The sequence below is a fragment of the Lactuca sativa genome, chromosome 9 (assembly GCF_002870075.4).
Source record: "Lactuca sativa cultivar Salinas chromosome 9, Lsat_Salinas_v11, whole genome shotgun sequence".
NCBI classification, from domain to species: Eukaryota; Viridiplantae; Streptophyta; class Magnoliopsida; order Asterales; family Asteraceae; genus Lactuca; species Lactuca sativa.
This window is the reverse complement of record NC_056631.2, coordinates 118,755,563-118,772,257: the sequence shown is the minus strand read 5'-3', so window position 1 is coordinate 118,772,257 and position 16,695 is coordinate 118,755,563. Positions and strand designations below refer to the sequence as shown.

Below are 16,695 nucleotides of genomic sequence, written 5' to 3'. Positions count from 1 at the left end.
GGGAAAAATTTATGCCTAATACAGTCAGGACAGATATGTCCAAGGTTAGCCATCGTCCCTCATTATCTTGTATTCCTTTCCGTGTAGGAAAAACCATGCCTCCAAAGAAACGCAACCAGTCCACAAGCAAGAAACCTACTCTCCTATTCGATGAAGCTACGTTCCAAGCTGCAGTCTCGGCAGCCGTAGCAGCTGTCATGGCTCACCTGAATGCTAGCAACGACAACGTTAGCAAGGGCCCTGTTGGGAATTCCGATCCTAGCAATGGACAGCAGCAACCAACACCTGCATACCCAGCCACCCAAGAACCTCAACCGAATCCACTAAAGAGAAAACTGAAGATTGAGGAGGGAAGTACCTCGGCTCAAGGGCCTTCCGAAGGGCAACGAGCTGAGACAGCTAACACTCCTGTCAATCCTTCCCACCTTATTTCAAGAAGACCATACCTAGGAAACCTTCCCCATTGCAGCAAGTGCAGTTACCACCATCATGGTGGCTGTCGGGAACTCTATTGTGCTAGGTGCCACATGAAGGGGCATACTGCTCACGTGTGCAGAACCCCGGTGGAGCGTATTGCATCAATCACCAATGTGACAACCGACCCAGTTTGTCGTCTATGTGGTGAGATTGGACACTTCAAAAGAAATTGCCCAACTGAAGGAAACAACAAGGATTCAGGAGGAGCCTAACTCTACTGCTTAGGAGAAGCATCAAGGAACCCGGTAGATTTTGGTATGTCTCTTGATCTCGGATGACTAAACTGAAAACATTAAAAGGCTAATTCAAATGTAAATACTTCCCCATTAAGGCGAAAGTCGCAGCACTGTTATAAAATTTAAAATTCATCAGGTAAAACTATAATGGCTAAACATATACGTTACGGCCATGTATAGTTAAGATGGATAGACCTAGAGTGAGTGAATGTCGCCTCATTTCCTGTTCCTCGTTTGGTTGTGGATTTAGGGCGAAGTCGCTCAGTCAACAGTCCTCCCCACCTTAATTATACATGACTAGTATATGTTAGGCGATTATAGAAATGCCTCGTGAGAATCCATTCATAAAAAGATACTCTATTCAGGAACATTTAGGACTCTCTATAGTTCCGCGTCGACTCTATCGGTCCAAGTATCCGCGACAGTGATACACAGGACGAAACTCGAGATGCCTAGAACTTGTGTGCCTGATCGGCGCATGACTCTATCGACCCTCATTTTATGGCATGTCGAAGTATGCAAATTTCGACGACTCTATCGATCATGGTTCGACGTAGTGCAACCATGTGTACATCCCTAGTGCTGTGTAAAAAGAACTTTCTCCGTAGCCATGTCGGCAAATAAAGGTTCTTCCGAAACTAAAACATAACACAAATAATCAAACCTAATACGATCCGTCAGTCGTCCCTCTTGCCTCAAACCTTTCGAAGTACCCAAGAGAAGGGTATCGCGCACTGCCGACCGACCTCTCTTAGTCATATGGAAACTGAAGCTAAAGACACTGCAAGACACTTCAGAAGACAATGACCATCCGAAGCCTACTCCATAGATTCCCCAGAAAGACCCTTCGCACCTCGCACATCAGGTTCGTGAACCTAGAGATTAGAACTCATATGGAATGACCACTATAACCAGGTATGTGCGTAAAGGTGATATATAATTAAGATCAAGAAGATTTAAGGTGTGTGTTTCCTCCCTACTCCCTGTTCCTCGTTGGGTTGTGGGTTTGGGGTGGAGTCGCACAGCTGAACATCCTACCGACCTCAATTATATACTGCTTGCATACACCAAGTATTGGTGGTTAAGCCAGGTATGAGCTCTACCGCAAACCTCTTAGAAAAGCCCTTCATCCTATTCCATAAAATAGGAGCTGGAGTCAAGAGAATCACTGCGGGTTGAGCTATTAAAGTTCCGAGTGATGAGACCCTATACACACTAGATTTGACCTGGACCGAGAAACTCGGAACCTTCGGAAGAGTAGTTGCAGTAGATGCTCGCACTACTCAGGCACTTCGTCCACCCCGTTATAGACGAACAGTGTCTATCATCCTCCACCCTCTTGCATGGAGGAAATCGTCGTCACCCTGTAGACGATAAAATGCATTCTTCGAAGTGAACACTAGGATACCGAGAACCACAAGATAACCTTCGCAGCCAAGAATCCTTGATCAAAGTGCGAAAGTAGCGATGTTAAACCTCGTGACCCAAATCCTGAAAAGATTATAGACTTGACACCAGCCTTGGTGTTAGTCGAAGGTTATGAAGGAGCATGCACTTTCCGCACTAGAATAAACCAAAGTCTTAGAGATCCATTGGACAATTAGGTGTTCCAACACTCATCTAGTGAAACCCTATCTCCCCGGCCCTGAGGGTTTCCGTATCTCAAGATTCATTAGTGCAACTTCATTTTGCACAAGCTTGAGATAGACACTATTCAGCAAACCGATAACCATAGTCACGCAACCCACTCGACGACCTAGAAAGTCTCTAACAGCCAGTTGACAGGAAACGCGAAACCAAAGACCACCCAAGCTTCCTAAGAACCAACCTGAAGGACTACACATCCAGTACGAGTGAGAACGTTAGGAACTTTGGAATGGTGATCACGCCAGTGATGATCTTGCCATAGAAGTACACTATGTTCTAAAGTACTGAAAAGCTCTACCCTTCCGAGAGCTTAGGACTATCTGGGAATCCTCGCGGAGATTTGGTCCAACCTTTGTCAGACCACTACTACTTCCGGATATTCCACAAGTTTCACACCCGATCGATCCACTTCTTAGACTCGATACGTGTTTACCCGATGTCACTCTTCGTACCCCACTCGTTGTGATAGAAACCATTGATAACCCTAACCTCGTAGATACACCAGTCGGAACCCACTAGCTACACGAGATGAAATTCGTATTCCGTATGTAAAGGTCTATTGGAATGACAAGCATAGATCAGAGTTCACTTGGGAATGCGAGGACAAACAATATAGGAAGTGCTCTCTTACCTCTACTTGGACATTCATACCTACTTCCTTGCCTAGACCTGAATTTCGGGACGAAATTCCCTCTAACGGGGGGATGATGTGACAACCCAAGTTTGTTCCGTTACATTTCCCCGTTACCGTTAACAGAATATTCCACTGTATAAAAGTTCTGTTAATAAGAGGCCGTCAAATAAATAAATGTTTTATTTATTTATGACTTATGTCGTTATAGTCGTGATAAGAGAAATAAAAACTCGTAATACACATTTCCATTTAGTTGGAAAAGTTAGTTTTTATTATCACGACCACTAAATCGAGTGCGACCAAAAGCCCCGTTTAACGGCAGTATCGGGTAGGATAGCACTGAGCTCCAACTCCCACCCATATATAAGGGGGAGTAAACCCCATTTTGAACCTTTTCCACCCTCTATCTCTATACTCTCTCTCTCTAGGCTCGTTTTCGACTCGAATCCGCAACCAAACGCTTCTAAATCGTAAGTCCGCTTACCCTAGCTTGTTCTAAACATTATTGGTTGTGTTTGTAACCCAAAAATTGGACTTAGAAGCTATTGAAAAGGAGTTTACGGCCCAAGATCCTCCTTAGGCCGTAAACCCCTTAATTGAGGCCAAAAGGACCCAAACTTGTCCCTAAAAGCTTGGAAATAAATTGAGGATTTAGCCTAGGAGTGTTTGATCATTTAAAACCATCAAAATGAGGCCTAAAAGAGATTTTACGGCCCAAGCACATGCTTAGGCCATCAACACCTCTTAAACTTGTTAAAATGCCCCAAACACACTCCTAAAACACCCTTGGACTTAATACATAAATTAGGGGCTTATCATTTCGGGTTTAGATCATCCAAACACAATGAAATGAAGGGACAAAAGGAGTTTACGGCCCAGACATATGTCAAGGTCGTAAACACCCTCAATGATGCCAAAATGTTGGTTTTTGTTCCCCAAATGGCCTTAGACTATTACTATAAAATGCTAGGAAGGTATTAAGGGCTTAAAACTTCACTTAACTCATGGCATAGGAGTTCACGACCGTGAACTCCCTTAGGGATGGTTCATGGGCCGTAAACTCCCTAATGAAGCCCTTAGAAGCCTTAAACTCATTCATGCCATTTAGATTTGGACCTAGAAAAATCCCGCGAACAAGATTGAGCCCTTAAAACACACTAGAACCCCTCACCATGAGTTTACGCCCGTAAACTCATGGGGAGTTGTCCCTGGGCCGTAAACTAAGTGTAGAGAGTTTACTCTCGGAGAGTAAACTCCATTCCTAAGCCATACACACCCTTAGATGTTACCCGGGACACCCCAAACGCTTAACCAAAGTGTTTTCCGCTCTTTAGGGTGCGTATACTTGTTTAATTAGTATTAAATATACTAATTGTATGTGAACATATGTTATCATATGTTAAATAGGTCATTGAGTGTGTTCGAGTCTTTACTTGACAACCGAACACCCAACCAGCACCTTCGTCGAATCCACTTACACCAGGTGAGTTCATACCCCTGAATGAACCTTTTAAATGTTTTTACATGTTTTATAGGGTGGAATACAAGTTAAATATGCCAGTCATCATATCAATCACATGTGATTGATAACCCGCATGCACAAGGTTTTCCCACACTGTACACTGTTTTACCAAGTAGGATACTATAAAGGGGTTTTCAAAAAGTTTTTCACTTATTCAATACTCTTACTTATACTGTTTTATCTAAATACATTTTAAACTGGTTTATAAATGTTTCAAATATTTTTAAAGGTTTTCAAACTTATCTTACCAAAGGATACCAAAATGTGATTTTCCCTGAGTATAAAGGTTTTTCCAAGGTTTTTATCAAAGTTCCCTTCACGTCTTACACTTTTACTTGTTAGTTACCACTGCTTCGCTTTCACTTATTTTAAACTCCTACTTGATAACGCTTTCACTTCTTGATACGCTTATACCTGTTATCACCTCTATTTCGCTTATACTTATAGTCGCTTATACCTATTGTTGTCTCTATTTCACTTATACTGGTAGTCACTTATTCCTGTTAGACGCTTATACTTGTTCACACTCTTACTTAGTGATATGCTTCTACTTCACTTATACTTGGTATCGCTTCTACTTCACTTATACTCGATACGCTCCTACTTCACTTGGTGTCGCTTCTACTTCGTCATACACTTACATTTGGCACGCTTATACTTCACGATTCGATTATTCCACCCTGTACACTTATACTTCACGATATGAATCCACTTGTTACACACTCAAGCGTAGTTAGATGTATGTATGTGCTTGTTTAGATGCATATAAGTAATAATTGAAGGACTTAGGAAGGCTTGTCCGCCCTATTTCCTTTTCTTCGTTGAGATGTGGTCTGGTGGGATCGGATGTCTATCCGAAGGTCGTTTGATTCATTAGTTATATGTTATGTATATGAGCATAGACATATAGGTTTGCTCTAGTCAGTTCAGTCATGAGTCTCTACCTCTAGTTCAGCACTTACATTAGAAACCCACTACCCACTAGAAACCCACTACCCACTGTTTGGAAGTCATTACCCACTATTTGGGATGCATCTTCGGGACACGGCCTTCTCCGTCGTCTAGTTGGTAACCAGAGTCTCCTGTAGGGGGAACGGACATTGTGTGTATAGATCTATACGGGATTGACACCCCCGCACCCTGACTGCTAGCTACAGTCCACGGCCCACCAAGCCAAGGGGTGACAAATGTCATATTTTATAGACGCTTGTAGGGCGTCTGGTACTCTAGTGTCGGTTAGTATGGTTACGAGTATCCCGGGTTACCTTATAATTCATGGCCTTAAGGTAACGGTATTTCACCAGCAATTTACTGTATGCTGGTAACTCATTCTCAGAGTCACACTTTTATGACCTTGCAAGTTGTATCTTTCATTTGATACTGTCTGCGGTTTATATTTCTCTGTTTTTGACCTTGCAAGATGTATCTTTCATTTGATACTATATGTGGTGTGTATTCACTGTTTTAGACATTGCCAGCTGTACCTTTCATTTGGTACCTTCTGGGGTCTGTGTCTCCTTTTGGTAGACTGAGCCAGGCGTGTCGTTCATTCGATACCCTCCTGGAGTCTTGGATTCCTTTGCCTTAGTCAACAGTCCTCACTGTTGAGGCATATGTTATTTCCCTGATTCTTCTTGCTTTCTTTAATAATCAAATTCAGTATTTTGATAATGATAGCGATTAAGGGAAAACTACTTTTACCACACTAACTCCGTCCAGTCTTGGTAGAAGACTGCTTTTATTAAAGAAAATATAGGATTTTCTGGAAAGAACTCTAATACACTGTAAATTCTTAAACTACTACATTATAAAGTTATTCAGATAAAATGTCACTAAATACTTATGAACTCACCAGCATTTGTAAAAATGCTGATACTCGCTTTTCAAATAACTTGTATTCTCAGGTCAGCATTAGACAGGTACATCCCCGGAGCTGTTGATGAAGATGGCTTAGTACCATGCTGTATTTACTATATTTGCTTGTATTACTTTGATACCCTGTAATGTAATCCATGTAAACCTATTACTATTAATGCAATGTTTTGTTGTACTTTGATTACTATAATGCATGTGTTGTGATACTTGACATGACGTCATCCACCCCAGAACGTTTCCGCCGTTCCGGTTTTGGGGTGTGACAGGGAATTTGTAAAACATTTAGTTACTTTTGTACTTCATTATACTTATAATGGAAGGTTTTGTCATATCCTACCCGTTCGGCTAACGACCCTCCACTAGTCAAGAGTGCGGTGGGTAAGAGTGGATACTCATTCAATCGCCATTTTATAGGCAATTTCCTTAAACACCCCTTATAGACCAGCTTCGTAAATGAGACCTACTAACGGTAAGACTGACTTTTACTCATACATATATATATATATATATATATATATATATATATATATATAATGTTAGACTTTAAATGTTATATATAGTATAGGGTGTGTTTTACACTTTTAAAGTACTAGGAGGTCAAATTTAACAATAATACTTTTAATTCAATTAAATTGTAAACCTAAACTTTTATGGATTTATTAAACCTCTTTTAATTATACACCTTAATTAATTAATAAAACCATAAGGGTGTGACATGAACTTTTCAAAACATCACTAGGGTTTTAGAATTTAACATTCCTAAATTAAACTTGTAATCAACTTTTAAATTCCAAAACTTGAGGGTAAGTTTTGAAACATTTCAAAACATTTAGGTTTAGAATTTAAATATACATCAAAATTAAACTTTTAATCAAATCTTAAATTCCAAAACTTGAGGGCAAGTTTTGAAACATTTTCAAAACATTAGGGTTTCAACTATTTAAATTTCAAAACTAAACTTTTGAGTTTAAATTTAAACTATAAAACCTAAAGGGGAAAAATTGAAACTTTTCATAACACAAGGATCAAATAGCAAATAATATAAATTAAACAATTAATTTTGTCATTATCTATATTTGACCTAATTTTCAATTACTTGCAAAATAAGTTACCCAATTAATACAAATAATCCAATCTTTATCATATAAGGAAGTTATTATCTAATTAATTGGTAATTATCTTGTGTTTTGGCAAGGATATTCATTAAGAAACAATAAAATTCGTATATTATAGGTTTAAAACGAATATGGTAATAATCCTTAAGCAAAACAGCAACAAAATTCGAAGTTTCCTCTGTCTGACGCTCCGACTCGCCGAGTCACACTTTGGAACTCGCCGAGTAGGGCTGACTCGCCGAGTAGGGCTGACTCGCCGAGTCCAAGTAGTGACTCGCCGAGTCAGGTCGAACAGTAAGCCAAAATTCGATTTTCAGCTACATAATGCATCAATACAATAGAAACCAATCAAGGCTCTGATACCACTGATGGATTTTAGCTATAAGAACATCCTATGTGCTCATACAAACCCTAATGCTTGGATCTAGGTTTCTCTATTGTACATGCAAGTTATCCAAGACTATAAACCCTAGATCTAGAATATGATAGTCAATATAACATATAATTAGGGTTTAGATCATACCTTGATTGTTATGTAGCAATAACAATCTCAAATCCTTCTTGTATTGACTTTAGAAAGCTTAGAGTCACAAATGTCACTCCTCTAATGGTTCACAAACACCAAGAGCAAGAGGATGAAGAGGAGGAGAGAAGGAGGCTACCAAAACATGTGGAAACCCTAGAGAACAAGTTCACCACGTTTTTGGAGCATAAGGGTTCTATATATAGGAGGCTATTAGGGTTATCTAACAAGGAAACCCTAATTTGGATGCTTAAGCCCTAAGCAACCCATGGACTCCTTTCCTTAAAGGCCTTGGACGATTTCCAATGGGTTTCCCCATAGAATTCGTCCAACCTTATAAGGCAATCCATAGCCCAATTACAATTATCTTATAATTACAATTCCAGTCCCTTAAGTTTAATTAATCTCTTTTAGTCACAAACTTAATTCTTATTAATTCTTGACTAATATTAATTAAACAATATGATTTCTCCTTTAATATAGTATTCCCATAATATATTAATAAATCATATTTAATCCTTTCTCTCCATAATTCATCATATCAAGTTGCTTTGGTGAAGGCAACCCAAAAGGACCATGCACCATCGGGTCAAGTACATACCAAAATAGTTATGGACTTAAACACTAATCCAACAATTCACACTCTAGTATAAACAATTGTCTTTTCAGAAAATATCAGATTTTCTAGGTTTTATAAACTGCACGAAACATTTTCATATCAACCCTGCTTATGAACTCATCACCATTCCATATGTTGACGTTTTTAAAAATGACTTGTATTCTCAAGTAACAGATAAGCTGAAGAATAATTCCAAGTGTGTTAGGATGTTATATTTTGAAAACTCGCAAACAATTTATGTTATGGATATACAATATTTAGACAATATACTTGATGTGAACAAGGTCAGTTGTAATGTGTTATTGCATGGTGACAATTATGTTATGTTTCATGTATATTCATTGTGATGATATTGAATTTAAGTCAAGCGAGCCCTCGGACGTTTCCGCCGTCTGGTTCGGGGGTGTGACAGTAACGGTGGTGACAGCCACCTCCGGCCACCGCTTCCATGATAACAGTGGGTGATAATGTTTCCAGCTTCAATTTCGAGTTTCCAGGGGCCCACATCTAGTGGAAATACTAGCCTTGTTCAGTATGTTGTTGTGATCACTGGGCATGAGTTTGTTCGAATTAACAACCATGAACACACTGATTTACATGAGTATTTCGGTTCTTATATAACTGATGTAAGTGAGAAACTTGTTTTCCAAGAAGGGGTGTTGGTTAAAGCAGTTAGAAATTGTCATTGGATTGTTCTTGATGAACTTAATCTCGCCCCTTCTGATGTTCTAGAAGCATTAAATCGGTTTGTGTATTTTATACAATTCCAATTCTATCTTTATGGAATCACGAATTCAAATTCTATCGGAATGGAAACACGAATTCTAATTTTGTTGGAATGGAATATGGATATTTTCTCATTGATTATACATGTTCTACAATTTTTGGTTATTGGTTTTGGTGCAGTTAACAAGCCTGCATATTTTTCCAAAGGAATATAGTTTTTTATTTATCATTTGCTAATACGTTATTGGATTCTAAACTACAATTGGAGTTGTTTTCACAGAAGTTGATGCTTGAAGAAATTGATGCTCGAAGAAGTTGACGCTTGAAGAACGAACAACCAAATTGAAAGTGTTTTTTTTCTGATTTGAAAGTTTTTTAGTTTTATTCTTTAACAATAAATGTAATTCTTAGCAATTGTTACATGTATTCTATAAGAATTAATGTAATTTTTGTTTTAATTCTTCAATTGATTGTTCGAGAATTTTGTTATTTTACAAGAAATTTTTAAATTCATGATCAAGAAATATGTTTAAGAATATTTTTTATTATTTTATGGTTTAAAAATATTTTTATTTTTGAACATACTCAAACAAATTCTGTCAGAATCTCCGAATTAAAAACCTTATAATTCGTAAAATTGGATTTTTAAAATTAATAGAATCTATGATCCCTTAAAAAATACAATTTTCCTTTATTAAATCTATATTAATTGACTAAAATATCCTTCTAGTTAAATTAGATGGTATTTTTCAATTATATTTAATTCAATAACATGTAGTAATCACTTTCTTAAAATAAGTAAAATGATTGGCCCACAATCATTCATACATTCACACAATAATTAGTTAGAATATAATAACCTAAGCCTATATATATATATATATATATATATATATATATATATATATATATATATATATATATATATATATATATATATAGGTTGAGTCGGCGATCGAATCGGTTGACTCCTGACATGGTCGCCACATCGTGTCAACTAAAACTAGATTTTAAAACATTGTTAAAATTTACTAAATACCCTTCAATGATAAAAAAAATGTAAGAATACTTACCTTACGTTACTTACAGTTTGTGATGTATTTTCACACGTTGGCCAAATTCTGGGTACTACTTATTTTTCTTTTCATCATCACTAACATTAGTAGTCTAACCAAACACATGTATTTGGGATTGGTGATTGATGCGGATGAAATTCAAAACTTTGAAACCACACAAATAAACTGCTAAAAGAATGTTTAGGCAGACAGCAAGAAATGTTCTTCCAATATGCAAACAAATAATTTTACCAACACATCCAACTATTCCATTAGCACTTTGACCAAAACACAAGACCAAACCATCCAATAAAGCTTTAAAAAGTCACAGAATTCCAATACTTATAGATTTTCAAGCACCAATATAATTTCAACCCAATGTCGGTTTATTTTGTATCTGAAAATCAATATAAGTGTTGCAAAAAAATGACTTAATGGAAAAAAAATTTAAAGGATAGTAACAACATGAATCCAAGAAAAATACATCATAATGATAAGCAAAAGGCTTTTGGAGATTAAAATCTTTTTACTGTGTCATTTGTGAAGCTACATGATGAGAAAGAAATATGGCTACAATCATCAAAGCTAGTATAACATTAATCTTTAACCAACCGTAGATGATTATACACCACAATCGTTGATTAACAACATGAAAGTATTAATTATCAAAAACAGAAACATATATGATACATGAGTTTTTACCTCCGATAATGTTAACCACCTTTTAGGGCTTGATATTTGGGGATTTTTTTTTGCTTGTGTGTCAGAGAAATATGAAGATAACCAGTTACTGATGTAAATTTCATGCTGATTTAGGAAAATTAGGGCTTCAGCTACTTCAACCCAGTTTCCAATATGGCTATCTAAGGGTGTGATCGGTTTAGGGACTGTTTGTTTTCCTTCCGACTCAGTCCAATCAGTATTTTTCTCAGACTCGGTCCGATTCTGTTTGTTTGATTAGGATATGTCCATGGTAGTCCATCACATCTGATTCGGTCCTCCAAAAAAATAACGCTGACTCGGTCATTTCTTTTGCCTTCATGTATTTGCCCTTTCTTTCTCCTTGCATTTTGAGGCGATTTCTTCCTTCTCCTTCCCCCCGAAGTATTCATACTCTCCTCCCACCTCCAAACTTTGCATCGGATCCTCCTACCTCCGACCAACACCTTCGTCGCCGACTCGCCTGAGCTCCAGCCTCCTTCCAGCAGCAAGAAAAATGTTCTCTGTTGATAGCCGCAGGTGAAGATGATCGTCACCAATACAGTCGGTGAAGGTGATTGTCACTGGATGTGGGAGGCACAGTTTTACAGCCACAATCTCTTACAAGCCCTAATTTGGTAATCTCGTTCATCTATTTATCAATTCCATGCGTTGGGGAGCTTTTCAACACTTTTGTTTTCCTAAAGCATATACCATTGATAGTTGATAACTTGTTATTGGCCCTAATTTTATTTTGCAATTTCTTGTTTATGTTGGGTCCTCTGCAAATGAATTTGCAATATTCGTAGATTACTCTCATTTTTTTTTTGCCAAAAAGTGACCCATGACTTCAAGCTCCACCATTTGAAATGTGTTCATGCTTGATGCTAAAGTACATATAACATTTATTACACTCATCATATTTGTTTCTTTGTGTTATGTTACATTCATATGTTCTCATTTTCTATGGTATTTGATATGTTAGGCCCTCTGCTTTGTTCTGTAAGTTGTAAGCTCAAACAGGAGAGGAAGTGCATCATGAGAGTGTTTTTGAAACAAAAACAAGACACCAATGATGAAATACACAATGACCCATACCCAATAAAAAAAAACAAGTCACCAATTTGCCTAACTCAACCATTAGCTTCGTAGCTCATGTAATGCATGATTTCACACTTTATAATTGGAATAACAAAAAGAGTTGTGAGAGTTATTTGATTTTTTTTTTGTTGTTGTTGATTTTGATTGATAAAAGAATTGAATTTTATGTGTTTGCTGATTGAAGTTTTATTGTGAGTTGTTTGATTTTTTTTCCTTTTTTTTGTTGATTTTGATTGATGAAAAATGTAATGTTATAAATTAAATGGTAAATTGTAAAGAAATTATTATAAAAAAATATTGTCTAAGGGTAATGTAGTCATTTTGCACAATCAGTCAGATGTGAAATCAAACTACAAGTTTGAGTCAGAAATTAACTCAGTCAGAACTTCTAACTCAGTCAGCCTCTGACTCAGTAAGATTTGATTCAGTCAGCAACTATCGAACGACCCCTTAGTTTTCTTAGTTTTCTCAGTTTTTTTTTTAAATATAATCGTAACCGAACAAAATAAGATTAGGTTTAACGCTTTCGGTTTATTCGGTTACAGTTTATTCGGTCCGATTCACCGAACAAACTTTCGCACGTAAAAATAAATAATAAACTAAAAGAAAAAAATTACTAAACTACTACCAAATAAAAAAAATATGCTAACATATAATATATTATGTTTAATATTTCATGATGTGTTTCTTGAAAAGTAGATGTCACACATAAGTTTTAGAAATATGTTAATATAACATTACTACATTAGTCATATATAAAAATGATAGAAATGACATAATGTTAATTGATATTTGTTTAATTTGTTTTTGCTTTTTAATAATAAAATATAAAACAATTATAAATTTATAGGTGAGGTAGCTTAGAATCAAAGCTAAGGTTTTAGGAGGAAACCCTAATCCCTTAGCTTAAGGACCAAGCAGCCCAAGAATCTCATCTAAGAGCCCTTGGACAAAAATTCTAGGGCCTTCCTAGAATTTTTCATCCAACCTCTTCTAGGGAGGTTCTAGAGCATTTTTCCTCAATTATCAATAAATTGCTAAACAGCCCTTTCACTTTTAATTAATTCAATTAATCCTAAAATTAATTTCAATTAATTTATGACTAATTAATAATTAAATAATATGATATCTAATTAATATATTATTTTCATAATACATTAATAAATCAATTATTTCACTTTATTATTCAAATAATAAATTCAACCTCTCTCCAAAAGTCATCATGTCTAGTTGCTAGTTATGAGGGCAACCATGTGCTACTATCAATTCAAGTATATAACAATTATAGTTATGAGCTTAGACACATAATCCAATACATTATACATTAGTTTTATTACAACATTGACTAGACTAACACTATTCGTTTAACGACGACCTAATTTCTACGATTGTCACATCGTCTTTCTCCGCTCTCTTCTTCTTTTAGGTCTCATTTATTTTCTTTCTCTTTATAGTTTCTTCTCTTTATTATTATTTAGTGTTTGTGTGTATATATAAATATAATTATATAAAACAGGGGTAGGTGTTTTAGCCAAGTCAAATTCTAAGAGAGTGGTAAAGTCTAGAAAGTAGTATAGCACTTGTAATTTACAATACGAAAGAAAATAAGTTAATGTTATTTTTTGTCTTCAACTTTTTATCTATTCCCAAATAACATCTTATTTTATTTGATAACTAGAAAATACTCCTTCCCGCTTCGTGGGGTACGCAAACAAGGTTTCACTTACAAAAACTACAGGGACTGTTTAAAAAAAAAAAAAAAAAAAGAAAAAACTCACAGGGAACATTTTCGTAATAAATTTTCTACATACGAACAAAAGCTCACTTTTTAAATTTTTTATTAAGAACGGGCATTTATATAATTTTTAAAAGATATGCGCAAAGACCTATTATGCAAATTACAAGGACTGTTCTTGTAATTTGTTTTCTATGTAAGAACCTGGAAGCATGCTAAGATACAAAAGGTAGAGAGCTGAAAATTGTCGGTGTTCAAAATTTAGGGGGGTAAAAGTGATATTTTACAAAGTAGGGATGGAAAGTAGCATTCGACAAAGTAAGTGGTGGAAAGTGTGAATGTATGAAATTTTAGGGATAAAGTATGTCAAAATAAGAAATTTTTGTGGCTAAAGTATAATATAAGAAAGTTTATGGCTAAATTTTCAGATTATTTGTGGCGAAAGTGTAAAATAATAAAATTTTGGGGCAAAATGTAAAACTACAGAACTATAGATTACGGCCATTTAAAATAAAAATTTTAGTCACAAAAGTTTAAAATTCTAAAATTTTATTATTCATAACAAATTTTGTTTTAATACATATAACAATTTATTTAAACCTATATGTATTTGGTGTTTTTTTCTTTTAAAAAGTATTATTTATGGTGGTGTTGTTTGCTTATAATTTTGTTAATTTGGTATATTAATGTTACATGATGATTATGACTTGGTAATTATTATTACATGTGTAACGTATAATGGTATAATTGTTGATCTGATCCGAAACTAAATTTTTTTAACTTGTTTATTTTTTTCACAAGTCGAGCACATGTGAGTTTGAATCCTGGATTCACTACTAGTCGGTTGCTTCTTTCCGATCCTCACCGCCTTTGCGGCTCTACCTCTTGCTAGTTGTCGATCAGTAATATAGTTATGCTTCTCGTAGGTAATGCATGTCTCTACAACATTTTTTCTTAGGGAATTTTATTTATGTGTACAAAATTGGGACATGAGATATATATAGATAAATTAGATACAATAAAAGTAAATGATTTCTGACTAAAGACAGATGTATTTGATCCTAGTCTATGTATACCCCGATCACATAGCTAGAGGGAATGAGGAGATGATGTGGAGCTAGAAAAAGTGGAGAACACGGTACTCTCTTGTGTGGAACTTGACATTCTTTTGTCGTTTATCTCTTTTTGGCAAAGCCTAAGATGAGGTAGGGAAGCCTCTTGGCTGAGGTCGAGCTCAACATATCCGACAATGTAACACCCGGTTTCAGGAAGTTTCTTATTTCAGAATGGCAGGTTTTAATTTAGTCAAGAGCAAGTATTGAGATTCAAAAGGATAAAGTTTGGACCTTATTAGATGTTGATAATGTTGGTTGAAATGATTTAAGTCACTCGATTGTGTATTGGAGCCATAAAGAGGTAAAATAGGAAAAAGTGATATTTTAGACTTTTTGCATGTATTAAAAAATTAAGTTCAATATGCCTTAAGTCAAAATTAATTCGATAGAATTGTGGGGCTTTTGAGTAACTTCGTGTTCATATAAAGATCACTAAAATTGGGTTCAGAACGAAAAAGTTATGATTCTTTGAAGCTAAAGCTCAAAACTGAAAATCAAGAATTTATCTAAGTAGCGCCCTTTAATGAGCGTGGGGTGCCTCCGTCACAGTGGGCTACTCGTTTTTTTGGAGTATTTAAAGGCCATTAGCTCTATAGTTCATCATTTTCAGCCTCCACGTCCTCTAAAAACCTCTAATGAAACCCTAGCCTCCATTAAAGTGTTTGGAGCTCATATTCTCTCCTAAATTCAGTTTGGCACTCGTTTTTGCACCTTTTTTTCTCCTATAGCATTCTTGGGTGACCGATGCATGAAATCTTGGGCAAGGAAGCATAGATCTTGAAGATTTCAGCCTTCTTAACACCTTTGGACCTTGGTAAACTCTAAAGTTTCATGCTTTATTATGTTTCGTCTATAGATTTAAGAGTTTTTTTTTTTTGTTTTTGGTCCATTTTAGTAAGTTTTTGGTCCCTTTGTGGCTTATCATTGAGTTGGAAGAAATATTGAGATTTTTGACTGATGTTTAGGATGTTATATGGTCATTTGGTGAAGTAAATAGTGCATGAAAAAGTTTTCTTTACTCCATGCATAAAGAAATATGGGTTTTTCGCCATTTCTCAACTTAGGGTTTTAGTCTTGGAAGTTTGTAGCTTTATAATGGATGAATTTGGAAACTTTATCCATTTAGACATCTTGTTGATTCAGATATGAGAGTAGAAGGCTTGGACTTATTAGATTAAGTCGAGAAAGATGCATTCTTGGACTTTTTGAAACTTAAAATTTAGATCCTGGTTGATTGGAGTGTCTTAATGGATAAAGTTGGAAACTTTATCCATTAAGATATTGCTGATGACCAGATTCGGAATTTTGGGGTTTTGTATTAAGTCTTCTTATTTGGTGAAGAAGGCCTAAACTCGACGTGCTTTTTGGGTTTTCTGACTCAGGTTTGTTTTAGCCAAGGTACCCGATTATTTTGTCTTATAGTGGGCGTAGGGCGCCCTGATAGAGCGTGGCACGCCCAGTTAACCAAGGAATTACCTTTTTGAATAGTTTGATGTTTGGTCAAACTTTGGTAGAATTGAGTATTTGAATAAGGACTAGTCTTCCTTTGGTTTTAGGTAGCTCATGTTAACTGTTATGCTGTTAAGGTTGCTGTTGAGCTTCTGTTGAGTAGTTTA

General features: G+C 35.9%; 1 long non-coding RNA gene across 1 annotated transcript; it reads left to right on the top strand.

Moving 5' to 3' along the window:
* Positions 1–11,091: 11,091 nt before the first annotated feature.
* Positions 11,092–12,407, top strand: LOC111904955 (uncharacterized). Its single transcript, XR_002854684.2, has 2 exons — positions 11,092–11,766; positions 12,114–12,407. It is a non-coding gene; the product is annotated as an uncharacterized LOC111904955 (long non-coding RNA).
* The last annotated feature ends 4,288 nt before the right edge of the window (positions 12,408–16,695 follow it).